This window comes from Coptis chinensis, chromosome 1 (genome assembly GCF_015680905.1).
Source record: "Coptis chinensis isolate HL-2020 chromosome 1, ASM1568090v1, whole genome shotgun sequence".
Lineage (NCBI taxonomy): Eukaryota > Viridiplantae > Streptophyta > Magnoliopsida > Ranunculales > Ranunculaceae > Coptis > Coptis chinensis.
The window spans coordinates 42118317-42135873 of NC_141456.1; the positions used below are offsets into that span (position 1 = coordinate 42118317).

Sequence of the window (17557 nt, forward strand, 5' to 3'; positions counted from 1 at the left end):
GGTGTAGGGTCTTCTAGTAAGACTACTTTGTTGTCAATAATTTTGCCAGATTGCAACGTTGTGACTGCCTTAATCTCTTGGGTTAGAAGGTTTTGAACTTTTTGGTCTGGAAATGAACTTTTCTGGCTGCGCTCTTGGGCTAACAAGTTTAGAGATTGTTGCATAGATGCTAGGATCTGGTTTTGCTGTTGCATGACAAATATCATTATTTCGGTGGGCTTATCTGTTTGGACACTAGTTGATGGTGTAACGGGAACTAGGTCTCTTTGGTTGTTGATAGGTTGGTTTTGATAGTTCTGGTTAAACTGGGATGGAACCAATGCTTTGTTTTGATTGTTATAGGTACCTTGTTCTTGTCCTTGTCTAAAGGTATTAGTTGGTTTGTTGAAACCTGGTGGTGTTTGGTTTTGTGGAATGTTAGTCCATGCCAAGTTTGGATGTTGTCTCCATGGTGCATTTGGTAAATTGAAAGCACATACTTCTTCTGGCTGAAGTGATGATAGGTTTGTGATCAAGGGACAGGTGGCATCTACATGATTTAAGCTTAGACAAAAATTGCATGGTAAGGTATTTACGTTAATGACAGAATGAGGGGTTTGGTCTTTTTGTTTGTTTGTGAGGGCATCTATCTTTCTTGTGAGGGTTTCTATTAGGGTTTTGATTTCTGGATTTGATTTCACCTAAAAAATACAACTAGCCTTAGTTGTACTGGGTTGGGTTTTTCTGGAATTGTTTATGTCACCCCAATGGGTACTTTTTTCAGCTTGGTTTTCAAGAAAGTTTAAGGCTTTAATTGCACCTATATCCCAAAAATTACCATTACTCATGATGTCAAAGGTTACATTGTGTTATGGGAGAAGGCCTTTGAAGAAACATTTGACAAGAGTGGATTTTTCTAGTTTATGGTGAGGACATAAATGGAGTAGGTCAGAGAATCTATCCCATGCTTCGAAAAATGTCTCACTCGGACTCTGTTTGAAGAACTGTATCTTGCTTCTTTATCTTTTCTATTTTCTTCGGCAGAAAGTACTTCTTCATGAAGGAGAACACAACCTTCTGTGAGAGATGTCAAACGTGACTTTTACCAGCTAGAGTGAAAGGAAACACTCGTAGCTTAACCTGATCGTTGGTGACTCCCGGATGATGAAAGGTATTAGATACTTCATGTATCCGGCGTAGGTGCTCGTACGGTAACTCGTGTTCTAACTCGTGGAAGATGGGTAGAAGATTGAACATGTTCGGTGGAATCCTAAAATTGCTTGTAAGCGGTGTGAGTCATATACAAAATGGAGGTCCATCTTTGAATGGTGTGTAGAAGTTAGAGAGAGGCTCTTCAGCTTGCACTACTTCATCAACCATCCTAAGAGATGCAGGACTAGAAATAGGAGATTGTCTAGGGCGACGAACTATTCTATGTGAGTAAGTTTTATTCTTGCTAATACTAGAAGTGCCTGAACGTAGTATCATACACTTTTAGTAAGACCCCAAAACTATCCTAACATGCGCAAACGGTGCAATGTATGCTCAAGCAATCGAAATTTGTTTTTGCAAGTATGGAGTTTTGAAAACTTTGTTTTTGGTCTATATTTTATTATGCCCTGTTTAGAGGAACAGTTCGGCATGTAACTAGGATGGCTCTACTACACGTCTCAGAAGAGTAGGCAATCACTTCACCAAGTGGTGTGCTACAAAGAATCTCACTCACAATGAATCTGGGGGAGGGGAGTGAGGAAGGTAGTTGGTCCACTAGAATCTGGTAATTAATTACTCTAAATCCTTGTGGCTATATTTTTATCATTTTCTGGAGGAGCGTGACTACTTGGGCTCTAGTTGATTGATTTTAATTAATTTTTTTGGTCTAGGGCTTCAAGAATCAAGCAATGTCCAATTTACCTACATTGGGGAATGACTTCCCAATGGTTGTTATGGCTCGGGTTCAGCCTTATGCGTGAATGTAAATTGTAGTGCGGAAAGTAAATTTCAAACAATCACATAAGCATGCTTGAACACACAAGTATCCTCTTACTTGTGCTTCAAGGAGGTTTAAAATTTATCTCTCAAGCTGTGCTTACATGCTGCTTGAGGAGAAGGCGACGTCGGTTGGCGCTTGATCTGAGAATTAGGGCCAACCTTTCAAGCTTTACCCTGTTTTATGTTACAAATAAAGGCATACTTAAAAAGCCCACAAGTTGGATTTTTGAGAATTTATACAACTTTGCCTTCAGGGGCTCAAACTTAAAACTAAACTAAGATTATACTAATCTAATTAACTAGTTTTAGATTAATCTCCTTGGTTAACTAGAGTCAATTAGACTTAGAGTGTTGATTACCAAGTTGATTCAAAGTGTGTGAGCTATGATCCATAACTTGCCTCACACACTTGAACTTCCCAAGGCAATTAAAACTCTAATCCCTTGGTAAGTATTAAACTTAAACCAAGTTTAACTAATGTTCATCATAAGAAATCAATCAAAAACATTTTTTTTTTTCCGTTTTTCTTTTTATCACTAACTATTACAACAAAGTTCCACTGTTTTCTCCTACTCTATTACAAAATCTGGGCTCGGAGTACAACTGTGTGTCACCAATGAACTGGACTACAAAAAAATAGCACACACTTCTGTTGAGGTGGCCGGACGTTTGCCCGCAAGCTAGGGCGCGGTCGCCCTTTCGGTGTAGGCAAAGTTCGTCGGTTTTTCTTCTATGTCTTCAACTCCTTTCCAGGTTATTTGTTCCGTATCCTGATTTGCAAGAAAGTAGATCAATACAGAGAAACAATAAAAATGAAATGATGAATAAAAAAAAAATAGAAATGGAGAGATGGGAATGATACTCCCTTATTAGATTCTCAACCAATCACTCTCACTCCTTCAATCCATGACGGCGGCGGCATTTGAAAATTTAATCTTGTAGTGAGTATACTTCAAAAGAGTTTAGATTAGAAGTTGGGGTTCATCCTAAATTGTTTAGAGTTTGAGTGAGGGAGATATGAAGAAGAAAGGTACACTCTTAGAGATTAGAATGGTTCTAAGCTAAAACTAGAAAGCTTTGATTGTTATATTGAAATAACTTAGAAACATGAAAGGGGAAGTTTGATTAAAACATTGATATAAAACAAGCAAACAAGAGGAAAGATTGAAACAAAGAACAAGTAACAAGTTGATTGAAATAAAGGAATTGAAATAACAAGTTGATTGAAATAAAATGAAATAAAAGAACAAGAAATTAAAAACATGAATAAAAAAAACAAGACAAGAAAATAAACAAATCAAATGGTTTCACTATAAGAAAAAAAACTTTATATCACTGTTAAAAAAACTCACAAAAAGTCTTTTGTCACTGTTTTTTTTTTTTCCCAAAACCGTGACGGAGTGAGAGTCATTTATTTTTTTCCCAAAACCGTCACAAATATTTGTTCCAGACTAGCTTCTCTCTACCATAAAAAATGGTAGCGACTGCTCAAAAACCATCACAACAAATCATATAATTTGTGACTATTTTAAATAAACGGTTATGCATCCATCCTTTTTAACGGTCATAAAACCATAAAAAAATACTAACAATTGTTCAAAAACCGTCACAAAAAATCATATCATTTGTGATGGTTTTAAATAAATTATTATGCATTCATCCTTTTTAACAGTCATAAAAAGTACCATTAGTCATGACGGTTTGGATTAAATAATGATATGTATATATTATTATTTTTTATTAAAAAAATGTGAATATATATAAAAACCACCAAAATTGGGGACCTGCAATAAACTACACAGCTGAATAAACTACATATCTGAATATGATCCATTAAATTTCAAGTAACACTCATATATATTCCTAATTTCATTGAAACATTCCAATCCCCTTGGATAACCAATATATATTTGTACTTAATCGTAAAACGTAATGAAGTAAATAACACATTTCCTATCTAATTCATATAAATATAATCAAATAACATATTTCCTATCTAATTCATATAAATATAATCATCCTAATCCAAATCCAAATCCAAATGAAATAATAACATAATCTTGTCAAAGTCGATCACCCACATATGAACAAATTGGACAAATCCATAGCGCTTTCCCAACTGGTAGCATTCATTTCTCCAAGGGAACCCCAAAATCCTGTCTCACATCTTTTAACACACTAGCCCACTTGAATCCTACAATTAAAAAGAGGTGGTGACACTCGATATAACTTGATATAAAATAGCCAGTAAATGCACCGATATACAAGGTAACCAAGTAATCTAGGCATGCACAAATTATATAAGATATTTCTTAAGGATTTAAATTAAATCATTAGTAGGTATGATAGTCGAATGCAAAATAGTTAACTCAAGATCATAAATACCTATGCGAATAAGCAGAATTGCAACTGTTAATATATCTAAGGGGTAAGTCGACCAAAACTATTTGAAACAAGCTACAAGTCATTATAAACATCTTATAAGAAGCCCTGATATCGCAAACAAACAATATATCCATTGTTAAGTTAAACCAAGATAGACTTAGGTCCAATACCTATTAATTGTTCTTGGGGAACACATGTACAACTCAAACCCTTTGTGAATAACTCAAATGCTTACAACCAAGTACAAAACACCTATATATAAATAAATAAACATACTGCTAATGCTTTAGCCTACCCTCAAGGAGATGAAAAAAAATGTATATATACACTTTAATCAATTTTAAGTGCCTACGAGTCGAAAAGTAAACTACGAAAATTCATTATCAGTGTAAGTATATGAACGATAAAAATTTCAGTTTGAACAGTCTAACCTGTTAGTTTTGTAGCTTTTAGCACATACATCGACAAGTAATGAAACTTGGTGATGATGTCCATTGAAATATAAGAAACATTCTACAGTAGAATCATCATATAAACATGGAAACAAGAGAAAATAATCATCATATAGCCAAGTATAGTAGCATAAACAAAAGAATTATTGGAAAAAAAAAATACCAAGTAATTAAGAAGCACTTGATATTCATAAAGGGCCAAAGCCAAGTCCTTGTTCAAAGAGCACAGCCATGAAACTACATGCAACTGAACTAGATTCCTTCTTTACTTCCCTGACCCTAAACAAAATAACATAAGAGCTTAAGATAGAATCTAGGCGACCATCACCTACTTCATATCACCAGGACTTAGGTAGCATCCAAATATAACTAACATGAGTTATGACAGAAACTTATTCCTTGGCAGTAGCCCTATATCAAATCGTGACAATATGACATGCACTTGACTATGGGGCACTATATTCAAGATGCCTGAGTAACAATGTCAAACCATCACTAATACTATACTATCAGCCTATATGTAACTCTAAATACCACAAACTAATATAGTCCTTGACTATTTGAGTGCATTCTATTAATTGTAAATTTTTAGTAAAATTAAGGAAGCCTAGAAACTCAAATATCATATAGAGATTGCAAAAATGACTAGAACATTAAAAGGAAGCCATTGTGGCCGTTAAGACAAAGTTAACTCCAATGACGACAAACGGTGCATAAAGATTAATGCTAGCTAAATGCCCAAAATAGCTACTGTCATTTCCTTAAATATCATACCACAACACTAACACATCAAGGAAAGGAGTCTAATAAGAAGTCCTTCTAATTATCTACCAAAAATCTTGGCAGCATGGCAGCACCTCAAACTAAAATGACTTGGCTTGCTTCCCTTGGATTATTTAGCATCAACTGCTTCCATCCTCAGTTGCACCACTACTTGTGATTTATGCAAACAATGTAACTATAAAGATAATAATTTCATTTTATCTCAACATTTGTAATGTGAGAAGCCAAAAAACAGAAGCCACATTACAATTAGTCAAATGTAACACATAAGATGAAAGGAAGTGATAGATTCATCCTACTCTTGCTTCAAAGTTTAGTGTCTAAACTGTTTTCTAAGTCATCTCCAACTTAGGATAAGAGGAAGAAGAAATTATTAATCTTACCTCTTCCATGGCATGAGACGATTGACTTGCAATCAAAACATGGCAAAGCATTGCAGATCGATTTAATTTAAGGAAAATAGTTTACATTGAGAGAGAGAAAACCTATAACATAAAACTAGTTATGGAGTGAGAGTGAGAGTGAGATTAGAGATTAGTAAGTGGTGGAGAGGAAGATATTGGAGATGAACTGTCTTCTGGAAGTGAGTTGTACATGAAGGAATTTGATCTCGCAAAACGTAAAAGAAAAATAGCACACGCGATTTGATCACCAACTGGTCTGCCATTTAACTCCAAAACAAACCAATGGCCGATTGTGTATTATGAAATACAAAGCACAACTTACCTAACTCTATACACACTATAAGGTAAATTTAATATATTCCAAAAATGAATCAGATGTGCCGACAAACAGGAAAGAAGAAAGGAGAGAAGAAGGAAATCAAACATGGCCATTAAATTGAAGGCTTAAACAAGTGAGAAAACATACCTTTCAAAATAAATGCACAGAGATTGGATGCAAATCGTACAAATTTAAAAAAATCCTTTTAGAAGCTTTGTTGGGAATATTTAAGAGAATTTTTTTGGGAATAAGTTTGGTTTATTTTGGTGAATAAATTTGTTGGGAATGTGTTTGGTTTATTTGTTGAGGGAAACGGTGCGAGGAAAGAGAAGAAGAGTTTGTTGGAAAGAAGAAACTGTTTCAGGCAGATATATAGGGTGACCAAAATATTGTAAATTTGAGGGTGAATATTTTTTTATCCAAAACTTGTTGAACCAAAAAACGGTTACTACGGGGAGTTCGCATTCTTATTAGAATAAATGGGCGAGAGATAACCAAAAATTTTGTGCAGGTTGGAAAACATTTTGAAACAAAAATTGTCACAGTGAAATTCCAAATTCACAACATTTTATGACACAACAAAAGTTTTCGAATCCAAAGTTAGTGGGAGACAGAGGGAGGTGAGAGTGAACGTGGCTTTGTTATGTTTCAAATTAGTTGTTTTTTAGTAGAGTTGTGGGCGCACTAGACCAAAAACTTGTTGGGTCAAATATTTGGTCAAACGGTCACTTAAGGTCGGATAATATGTAACTATTTTAGTAAAATAGTCACAAATAGTTCTCCACACATATACACCTTCTTTAGAAAAAAAAACCATTTGTGACCGTTTCGAAAACGCACGTCACTAAAAACTTTTTAAAACAGTCACAAAAACCCTTTTCTGCTATTTGTGACCATTTCAAACAGAACAGTCACAAATAACATTTTAAGACAGTCACAAAAAGTCTTTTTTCTACTAGTGTTTGGATCCTAAGACAATGGATGAGTTCTAGCTCCTTTGCTTTTTGATTATATACTCTTAAATTTGCTATTTATAGATTTGCCCTCATCCATTATAAACTAGACACCTCACCCCTTTCACTTTTGCTTTTGTTTTTGCTTTTTGGTACCTTCTTGACCAAGATAGGTTTCGGGATAAGTCTTCATAATTTGAAATAATGACCTCCATCTTTGGTCTTCTAAATTGAGGACTTTGACCAATTGATTTGACTTTTTCAACACTTGTCCATAGCAGCTACTGGTCTTCATAATAAGCGTGATTAATGCTCCTTTTGGTACTAAGACACAGATTTTATGATAAGTGGTCTAAAATACTCCTTAACTTGAAAAAGGTAGTAAAAGCTATGAGTTGTCTTTTCGTTAAGCATGAGAGGGACTGTAATGCATCAATATACGGGTAATAAAACACAGATTTGGGAGCTGATCATGCGGCCGTTACTTTCATCCCCACACTAGTAGATACCCCTCTTAGGGATCGAAGAAGACAAAGATAAAAATTTTGACTCCCTGAACATAGATGAAATTGAGGAAGATTTCCATCAACTCTTTTGCAACCCTTCATTGCCACCTCGCGAGTCCCCTCCTATTAATATCCATTTATCCCTTGACGCCATGGCAGAAGATGAATTTTTCACCCTCTATCCCAACCATTCTTCTGACCCACCTATTGAGGAATGTCTTGCATATCTCAAGGTTTCTAATGATATAGAACTAAGAATACTAGCTGAGCACCATTCACCCACCTCACATCCTCATGTCACTCATTCACCTTCCATGACCAATGTTCCCCGCCCTCCACCTTTTCAAAGGAACCTTGAGTTTGCACTTGACCTTCTTGCTTCTCCTATGCTTCATGATTTTCTAAACCCTCTTGATACGGAAATAATACCTAAGGACAAGCCACCCGATCCCTTCATTTTCAGATGTAAGACAGTACAACCATACCCTTTTAATGAGCTTTGTGCTAAACCCACATTCTCATTCTTTCCACCCCTTCCTTCCAACACTTATCCATAATCCAAGTATTAACCACAACTATTCTTTTTCTCACTATCATTTACTTGGATACCCTTTCGTTGGAGGAAAAAGAAGAAAATGCATGCTCGATTAAGTTCTAGGTCCATTAGACTTCGCTCCCATTCCACTAAGCCATATTGTACAAAACCTTGGTGCTTGATTATTTTTGGGGGTGCATTCTATGTTAATGATTTATGGAAAGACTCACAACTCTTTAGATTATTGATATATGGTAAATTGCATGTTAATATATATATTAGATAAAGTCTCGAGTATCTGACTATAAAAGACTCATTTATTTTTCATTGTACTTCATTCCAATCTTATGTTATAGGAGTACACCGTTAAGGTAACCGGACCTTCTTTTTAGAGTGTGTGGTTGTAAGTTCCAGATCCTTAATCAATATTTCATGTAACTCATGCATTCATCTCTTTCACTTTTTCTCGTTGTTTGAGTAGTGTCGCTCTATGGAGTGAGTTTCATTTTTTTTTCTTCCTCGTAATTTTGTTTTTCCAAAAATCAAACATATAAAAATTAAAAAAATTAAAAACATAAACATATATTAGTAAGTCTAGGGAATCTGACTTTAAAATACCCAAGTTTTTGTACAATACCACTTTTCTGGAGTATAGGCCACAAAAATTTTCAAACTTAAAAAGATTTTTCAAATTTTGTTTGGGGGTGGCGTATTTTAGTCTTTCATTTCAAAACTTTTTTCCATGCTTTTGCCTTTCATGTTTACTTTAGTAGAGTCTAGGTTAGTAAGTTACGTAATTTAATTGTATTATTGAATTATTTAATGAACCCCCTTCTCCAAAATTGTTTAGGGGTGGTATATTTAATTTTAGCACATTGTACGTTCACGTATTAAAATTACATGTATAAATATCGAAATATAGAACCCATAGGGCTTGTTGATTTAATTGGGATGCATAATGTAATTAGGTACCTTAATTTCGAAAAATTTCACTATTTCACGGTATTTCAGAAACTAATCCTATAGGAGCCACAATATACGCATGCTAGATTTGTGAACTTATGGCATTATTTTATTTTTGTTGGAGTTTGCTTATGTTCCAAGCGCTATTTATTATTTCATGTTATCCCCATAACGGGTGGAACTCATATAGAAGTTGTGTATGTTTTTATTTCTTTATATTAGTATAGATTAACTTTCTTTTTCAGGTGCTCCCAATTACAAGCACGTTTCTATGGTACTCTATATTCTTTATTTTCAGTCCAAACTTTTAGGACAAAACATGATTCTATTTGGAGGTGATATAGAAACACGTTGTAAATGTTTATGCACATATTAGGTTGTATATTACACACTTTTTTTTATAAAATGTTAAAAATCATAAAAATAGTTTATACTATGCACTTAGAGATAATGGTATTAGTCCCTTCTCCATGATGATATTAGTCTAGAAATCTCACATAGTACTTGAATTAGGATTTAATTTTTGAAACTTAGATTAATGTGTAGGTAATAGTCATTGCATCTTTTCATGAATATCTTGCATGAGCATCTATGATTATACTTGGCAGTATTTTTCTGCGACCTAGGTTAGAGTATTTAATACATATCCTATGAGCATCTAGCCTAAAAAGCCTCATAAGAGTGAAATATCTGAGTGATGACACAAGAGAGTAGTGATAACCCGTAAAACTCAATTAGATTTACTTTAACCTTATTCTTACAGTATCAATTATTTATTTCCTACTCTCACATATATATTCATGCAATATATAGAGTACGAAATCGTTTCACTCTTAATCTATCTAGACTTAATACGAATTCAATTAATCAAACACAAGGAACAATGGTGAGAGTAATGAGATGTGAAATTTCCATTCTAAATAACAACTACTCTAACAAACAATCATCCTCACATGGCTTCCTTAACCTCCTCTAATGGAGGTTTTAGCCTAATATCATTATACTATCATTCCCAACACAAGGACAATAATAACAAGTCATAATTTAATAACTAATTTAAACTTTATAAATATAATTTTAAGAATAGTCTAAGAATCAAAATGAAGATAACCTAATTTATGAATTTAAAACAACTAAAACTAAATAAAAATTTAATCAATAACTAAATTGAAATGTAAACTAATACTTTATTATAAAACTAATAGTGATTCTAAATAACAATCTACTTTGTTCTAACACTAATTAATTGAAGGTAAAAACTAGATCTAAAACAAGCTATTCTAACTAATTAATGGAGTCTAACCTAATTTTTCTAATCTAGATCTAGGTAATCTTAAGAGCTAAGTCTTCTCCATACAAATGGAGGAGACCAAATCCACTTTTTCATGCATGGGCTGAGGAGCCATGTTTTGGGCTGTAAAATGGAGCCCAAAATCCAATTTCTTCAGTCCACAGAGGCCTTTTCAGCTGAATTTTACTTCCACGAACTTTTTGCCCACTTCTGCTTCTTTGATTGGGTCAATACTTGGACCATTGGAAAGCTCTTTTCGAGCCGATCGTTTTGACATAAGGTAGGCACAATTATGAAGTCTGAGTCCAAAGATACGGCCTTTGGAAGTTCTGCTGACTTTTATGCGCTATTTCTGCCCGCGTTGACTTTGACTTTTCAGCTTTGACCGGGCTTTAAAAAGGCTTTTTCTCCTTGAATTTTGGCCTTTAATCATAGAACTTCTTAGCAACCAACCTTTGCTCTTTTATCTCGCAAAAAGGACGCATTTTTGCACATATTCGACTCCAATGCCTGAAATACACAAAAACACGATAACAGTACTAACTCTTACTTATTAAGCAAATAATTAGTCTAAAGCAATATTGTTAAAGGAGTTAAGACTACAGTTTTGGGCTCTTATCAAACCACCCCCAAACAGTATTTTGCTTGTCCTCAAGCAAGTATGAGAAATTAGAATGAGTGACCAAAAATAGTGTTCTAACTAATCTCCTTTCGTTGAATGCGGTTGCATTGACCATATGCAACAAGGCCTTAAACCACTAGGAATTCTCTAGTAGACGAGTTATAGCCTCATGAGAGTTTTCTAGTGAAGGTACTCACAAACTTCATTTATACTACAATGATTAAGAAATAAAACTATTATTTCCTTATTTATGTCTCAATGATCTATACATCTCACTAGTATTTAAACAAGAATGATCATTCTAAAACTTAAGCTAATAAATGTATAATAATTAAATCATCTTAAGAAAAACAACTATACAATGAACTATAATATGAAATGCAATGGCAGGTCCATTTCTGAAACTTTTGGGTAGCGTACCTAAGTAGGTTCTCACAAGGAATGTGTCAAAACACAAAACACTCTGATTTTTCCACTCAAGCTTATTAACTCCAGTGTGTAGTAGGCACACGTTTCCTCATAATCTCAATGACAATCTAAGGAAGTCGAGGTCGATCAAACACATCTACCACTTACTATCACACCAACCTATTCCTAATTGAGCTAGAGGTCTTTATTAGGTGATACGGGGCGTAGGTGTTGGTTAAAAAAGGAAGGAAGTGGATATTCAAAAAGACAAGTCTGAGAAAGTAGGGTTTTCATATTATGTAACTAGAGAAAACCTTGTTCCTTTGCTTCTACACTTTGTTTCCATCCTTAGCCTTTTGATTTTGGCTTTTTGACTCCTTTTATTCTATTTTTGGAGTTTTTATTTTATTTTATTTTTCTTTTCTTTGGATGGAAACTTCTTTTCTTTTTTTTTTCTTTTCTGAAACAACTAACTAATTTTTGTTTACATTTCTCTTCTCTTTTCTTCACTCATCCCATTTCTCAGACTTATCTAGATAGGTAGGCTGATTTTATTTTTTCTTTTGTTTTATTGGGTAAAGGATTTTGTGTTTGTGAAAAGGCTAATGAAAAACTCAGTGGGGCGACTAGTGGATAATAAATTTCATATAGGTGTGAATTTCTGGCTATATCAATCCAAAGAGAGCCTAAATTCTCACTTAGGATATGGTGTGGTGATCAAGCAAGTGGATGTGTGATTTCTCTACTCAGAATTTACTTCTCCCTTGTGTCATCACTCAGATATTTCACTCTTATTAGGCTTTTAGGCTAGATGCTCACAGGATATGTATTAAGTACTCTAACTTAGGTCTCAGAAAAATACTGCCAAGTACAATAAAAAATGCTCATGCAAGATCTTCGTGAAAAGATGCAATGACTATTACCTATGTATTAATCTATGTTTCAAAAATTAAATTCTAATTCAAGTACTACGTGAGATTTCTAGACTAATATCATCATGGAGAAGGGAACAATACCTTTATCACTAAGTGTCTAGTATAAACAATATTTATGATTTTTAATTTTTTTTATATAAAGAAAAGTGCGTAATTTACATCCTAAAAGTGCCTAATTTTTGCAAATGTTTCTATCCTACCCCCAAACAATCGAATGCTTTGTCCTCAAAGTGTAAAGAGATAAGGAAAGAATTTACCATAGAAACGTGGCAAAAATTGGCAATACCTGTAACAGAAATATTGTAAAAATAATATGATAACATGAAGCACAATTAAATTGTTACGTACGAACTAACACAAACTCTACTGGAGTAAACATGACAAGCAAAGGGTGGCAAAAAGATTTGAAATGAAATACCAAAATACGCCACCCCCAAACAAAATTAGAAAACTCTTTTTAAGTTTGAAATTTTTTGTTTGGCCTATACTCCAGAAAAGTGGTATTGTACAAAAATTTGGGTCTTTTAAAGTCAGATTCCCTAGACTTACTGTGATATATATGTATTAACATGCAGTTTACCATATATCAATAATCTAAATAATTGTGGATCTTTCCATAAGTAGTTATCACATAATACACCATCAAACAGAATTAAGCACTAAGATTTCCTATGGCACGACTTAGTAGAATTGGAGTGAATTTTGATGGATCTATAACCTAATTGAGCATAAAGTTTCTTCTTTTTCTTTGAACAAAAAGATGTCTAAGTGAATGATCGTGAGAAAATAGATGGTTGTTGAAAATACTTAGAATGTGGATAAGTGTTAGAAGAAAAGGGTGGGAAGAATGATTGGATTCTGTGAGGGATTAGCTCAGGTAGTTGGTGGTAGGGTGGTGCTATAGGTAGTGCTTGAGAAGGTGGATCATCACAGGCTCTTAGAAACTCGTTGAATTCTTCATCTAGGTTGTTCGCATCCATATAATTATGGCATTCATCTCCATCTTTTAGGAATTCATCTATCTCGTCTATTATGAGATTTACTCCATCTCTTGTAGTGTCGGAAGGTAGGGTGGAAAATTCTTTCTCTAGTTCAGTTATGTTCAAGGAGTCAAAATTGTGATCTTTGTCTTCTTTCATAAGAAGGGTATCTACTAGTGTAGGGACGAGATCTTCGGAAGCACTAATGTGATATACAAAAATCTCAATAGACTTAACTTCACCTTCTATAGGAAAACCTAGTTGTCTCTGCTTTTGTCTAAATATGTTAACTTCCACAGAAAGATTTCCAAAAGAAAAAGTCATTGAGCCATCCCGGCAATTGCTTTGGGCATTAGCGATTGCTAAGAAAGGACGCCCTAAAATGATGGGAATGGAGTCATGAGCAACTTCTGTGTCGAGAATAACAAAGTCGGCTGGATAGTAAAAATCTTGAACTTTAACGAGAATGTTTTCAACTACGCCTTTGGGATACTTAATAGAACGATTGGCTAACTGCAAAGTCATTTTGGTTGGTTGAAGTTTTGTCAGACCTAGTTGTTTATATAAATAAAAAGGGAGTAAGTTAACACTCGCTCCCAGGTCTAATATAGGAATTGTTATGAAGGTATCACCTAAGGTGCATTATCTGATGGATCGACCAGGGTCCTTGTACTTAACAATTCCGTTATGTTCAGTTAAAGAGGGATATTGTTCAGTTAAGAAGGCTTCATTGGGTATGTTGGTTTTCCTCTTCTTGGTGCACAACTCTTTTAGAAACTTAGCGTGTCCAGGTAGACTTTTTATAGTATCTAGAAAAAGTAGGTTTATAGTAAGATTTTTAAACACTTTCTTAATCTCATCAAAATTTTCGTTCTTTTTGGACACAATTAGTCTCTCGGGATATGGTGGTTTATCTCTATATTTAGCAATATTATTAGTCTTTGTTTTATCTTTAGCCGTTTTCCATCTAGGTGTCCATATTGGAACCTCTATAGGTGTAGGGTTTTCAATTTCTATTATTGGGTCTTGTAAGGTTTTCCCTTTTAGTTATGGTTTAACTGGTACTTCTACAGTTTTAGGGTCTTCAGTTTCTATTACAGTATTTGGTATGGTTTCATTTTCAAATTCTGTTTGCGGGTGGTCTTCAGGCATAGTTACTTTGTTATCAACTACTTTCCTTGAACGAAGGGTAGTGACTGCCTGTAGGTCCCCTTGGTTTATATTACCATTACAGTGAATAGTGTTTATTTCAAAGGCGGTGTTTGTTGACTTAGGATTAGGCACTGCTTGACCTGGAAACACGCCTGTTCGGTTATTATTTTGGTTAGGAGACATGTCAATAACCTTTTGGCACAAAGACTGCATCATTTGTATCGTTTGTTTCATCATATTAGAGTTTTGATCATGCTGATTGTTGTAACCTAAAATCCCCCTCTCTAATAATCTCCTTTTCTCTTTTCTTTTTCTCTTCTTTTTTTTCTTCCCTCCTCTTTTTCTTTCCTATCTACTGTTCTTTTTATACCGTCTCTCCCCTTTTTCTGTCCATCGATCCTTCCCCTTATCCTTTGGTCGCGATCTTCCCACCTGCCACCTTAGGGTTCCCGTCCTTTCTTCCTATGCCCCCTCGCTCACCTTCCTTATCTTGCCCCTGTTGTCCTTCATTAATCCTTTTGACGTCATTCCGCTGACCTCACTTTAGGGTTCCATCGCTTCAAATGCCGTCATGGTGCCCCTCTTTCTCACCTCGCCCTAAGCCCTCCATCTGTCCCTTCATCTAGCGGCTTCCATTCAGCCGTACCCCGGACACGTCTGCTTCTAGGGTTCCGCATCCATATTCTGCTGTCCCCCCCTGTTGTTTGATTCCACTGCACCCGCCCCTCTTTTTGACTTGGTCCACGGCTCTATTATGGGTCACTAGAAATGCCCCTTCTTGACCTCGCGTCCACACATTGGGCTCGAGGTCGAGAACTCTTCCCCTTCTCTCTCCTCTTTTACTGTTCCCTGTTCTTCTTGGACAGCATGTGACGTGAGAGGCACTCATCACGCGCGCTCTTCTTGACGGCCCCTTGGTTCCTGTGCATCTACGTGTCGCAATTTGGCTGGACCCCTTCTGACGCTCCGTTTTCTTCGTCGGCTGAAGTTACTCTTTTACCCCCGACCTATTTAAACCCCATTCCCCTTCTTCTTCCCTCACTTTCTTCCATTTGGTCTTGCTCCACTCTTCCTATTCTCCTTCTTCGCACTCCTTCACTTATTCTCCGACACACAAGCTCCCCCGGTGGTGGCCTGCTCTGCATCACCCTTTCTACACGGTTGTCTCCGTTGCTTTTCCTGACTTCCTCTCTCGTTGATAGGTACGCTTTCTCCTCTTTTCGTCCTTTTATTGAACAGTACTCCATTTTTTTTTTCTTGTGAACTCCATTGATCCTTTGCGTCTGCTCATCTTCTTTCGATGTCGGGACATGAATCCGGCGCCTCTACCTCTTCCCGTTCGACGGGCACGCCCTCACCTACTCCCCCTTATACTTCGGCCGTGCCCTCCACCTCCGGCCGCCCTACTACCTTACTGCCGCCTCCCCCTAGATCCCGTAGACCTCATTTAAATGCCCTTAGAGTGGCTTATGGTATCCCATCCGACGTCGTACTGGAACACGTGCCTTCTGTCACCCACTATCCTCACCTGGTTCCCCGCCGGCCGGGCTCCCTCGTCATTACGGTAGGTCAAATAGTTGCCGGTCTACGGCTTCCACTTACTCTGTTGGACGTGGAAGTCTGCAACCACTTTAACATTTCCCCCTGCCAAGGTATAGGTAACTTCTGGCGAATACTGCATGCCGCGAATTCCTACAACAAATCCCACGATCCCAAGATTTCCAGCTGAGACATCTATTCCCATTATTATCTCAAAACTAGTACCAAAGACGTCAACATAGGATATCAATCCTACCGCGTTAAGCCTAAAAAGCGATCTTTCCTTTCCAAGCTTACCGCCGACAAAGTATGGCACCATTATCCGCTCTATGTTTCTGGCAACTTCTTGTCCGTGGACATTCCCTCCTCACTGACTCTTAATCATCTCGCCTTCCGCCTGCGCGGTGAGTACCGGTCTCTTCTCCGTTATACTCAAGTGTTTTCTCTCCCGTTTGCTAACTTTCTTCTGTTTTTGCCTACAGGTTGGCGGCCAGATTCCAAGTCCCACATTTACGACGGCGTCTCCTGCCCGATCTTTGAACATATCCGCGGCCTAGGCTTTGGTCAAGCCACACTGCTAGGCATCCATCCCACTACCGTAACTCCCCTGTTGCCCATTCCCGCTCTCAACACTTTCAACGGTTTGTCAGGTCTTTTTTTCCGCCCTCCGCCTCCCAAGGAACGAAAACCCCGCGCTTCCCCTCCTAAGAAGAGACTTCGTCCGCGGAACCATCAACAATCCCCACCCCAGTCTTCCTCTCCCTCCTCAGCCCCCCGTCCCTCCTACCGAGCTATCTCCTAGTAGGACGACCAGTTCACCTCACCCAACTCCCCCGCTGAGAACATGGACGTTCACAAGCAGAAGCTCTTTGACAGCGACTCCGAGGATGATGAGGTTGCAGAGATCCCCTCCACTGAGGTGCAGGTGCCCATCGAACAGCCGCCTTCCAAGAGGCCGCGGACCTCCTGCTCCGCAATGCCTGACACCCCATCCACGCTCGACCCTGCATCCGTGGAAGCGGCCTCCATCCCCTCCGTCCGTCACTTTCCCCTCCCTCCTCTCCCACTCGTCGGCTTGGTAAAGAGCCCGTGGTTGCACCTGCTTCCTCTGATGCCCCGACGGCCCCTCCTGCTGTTGCCGAAGAATTCCATCCCGTATTCAAGGTGCGCAACCGTCGGGTGAATCTCGATGATTCTGCTCTGGACAATGCCGCGGTGGCATCTTCATTATTTTACAACTCTCATCTACCCCGAGACATTGCCTATGCAGATGGAGGTACCTTCAACTCGCACCGCACCTCGCTGTACACCAATTGGGAAAGGGTGAGTCTCTTTTTTTTTTTTTTTAACCTCTCCCTT

General features: G+C 37.0%; 1 non-coding gene across 1 annotated transcript; it reads left to right on the plus strand.

Moving 5' to 3' along the window:
* The first annotated feature begins 897 nt into the window (after nucleotides 1-897).
* Nucleotides 898-1004, plus strand: LOC147524083 (small nucleolar RNA R71). The gene has a single exon (XR_015206590.1). It is a non-coding gene; the product is annotated as a small nucleolar RNA R71 (small nucleolar RNA).
* Nucleotides 1005-17557: the final 16553 nt, after the last annotated feature.